We start from the raw sequence: 1,519 nt of genomic DNA, 5'->3' as shown, positions 1-1,519 counted from the left end.
TATGAATCACAATGTAAATATCTGATATGCAGGATGGTCTTAGGCGACCCCTGTGAAAGAGTTGTTCGACCGCCAAAGGGGTTGCTACCCACAGGTTGAGAACCGCTGGGAGAAGGTATACCAGACAAGTATGCAATATAGACATAACTTACCTTTCAAGAAAATGAAAGATAGGAAAGACCTTCGAAACTCCCACCCTTTGGGCAACATATATAATGGCTCTTTCTTGTCAAGTACAACTGAAAGAATACATGTGAAAACAGAATAGAGTGATAAAACTAGAAGTTTGTCTGTAACTTAACTTTTTTAATTTTATTTTATTGCTTAAAGTATTACAAAGAGTAGTACATATGTCTCCTTTTTTTCTCCATTGACCTTCCCCTCGTCTCCCTTATCCCCCAGTATCTTGGGTCCATTGGTCATGCTTATATGCATGCATACAAGTTGTAACTTAATTCTTGAGCTAAGTAATTCTGTGTGATCTTGTTTCTCTGGATTTTCCCCTTTCTGTAAAATAAGAGTCCTTCTTTTAAAAAAACACAACTCAATGTTTGTTCTTGTCTTCTCTCTGGATGAATCCTTCTACCCATACTATCAGAAATTCAAAATCATGACACTAAATTCTTTGAGAAGGACATCTCCTCTACTTAAGCTAAAATTCTCCCAACATCTTTTACTCTGAACAGCTTCATTTTAGGGGGGAGAGGGTGGTACAGGGGGGTGCTACTATGTTTCATAGACAGCTTATCAAATATTCTTACCTTAAAAGAAAAAGACTTTAAATTGGAAAATTTCCCCCCAGTTATTCCAGTAAACAGTTTAATTTACTTGTCTATACTATTAGATTCTTGCTCCATAATTTTATTCTCTGGTATGTAGAAGCAAATTGATAGTTGATGACATCTAACATAGAGAGTAACTGAGAATTCTTTTAAGGGAAAGAAGAGAATGTATTATGATTAAAATGGATTTTAACATAAGTAGGCTTTTACTTTCCTTTAAAAATGACTCCCCCCCCCCCCCCCCAACTGGTTTGGCTCAGTGGATAGAGAGTCAGCCTGCGGACTGAAAGATCTTAGGTTCGATTCCGGCCAAGGGCATGTTCCTTGGTTGCGGGCACATCCCCAGTAGGAGTTGTGCAAGAGGCAGCTGATCAATGTTTCTCTCTAATCGATGTTTCTAACTCTCTATCCCCTCCCCTCTCCCTTCCTCTCTGTAAAAAATCAATAAAATATATAAAAATAAAATAACAAATAAATAATAAAATGACTTATTTTTCACAACTAAAAACAAAAAAATATTTTTATCTAGGAGCTATTTTAATACTATGAAAGATACTTAAACTTGATCCCTTTATCACTAAAAGAAAATTAAAATGGAGGAAGCATACCTCTTACAGATTTACAAATTCCTACAAATTAGCCTTCAGTAAAAGTTTCAAATCATTCCTTATATTTTTTCATTCAACAAATACTTATTGAATGCCTGTCATTGTGTTAGGTACAGTCCCAAACCTTAA

This window comes from Myotis nattereri (genome assembly GCF_964212035.1).
Source record: "Myotis nattereri genome assembly, chromosome: 11".
Classification (NCBI taxonomy): domain Eukaryota; kingdom Metazoa; phylum Chordata; class Mammalia; order Chiroptera; family Vespertilionidae; genus Myotis; species Myotis nattereri.
Note: the sequence above shows the minus strand (reverse complement) of the source record.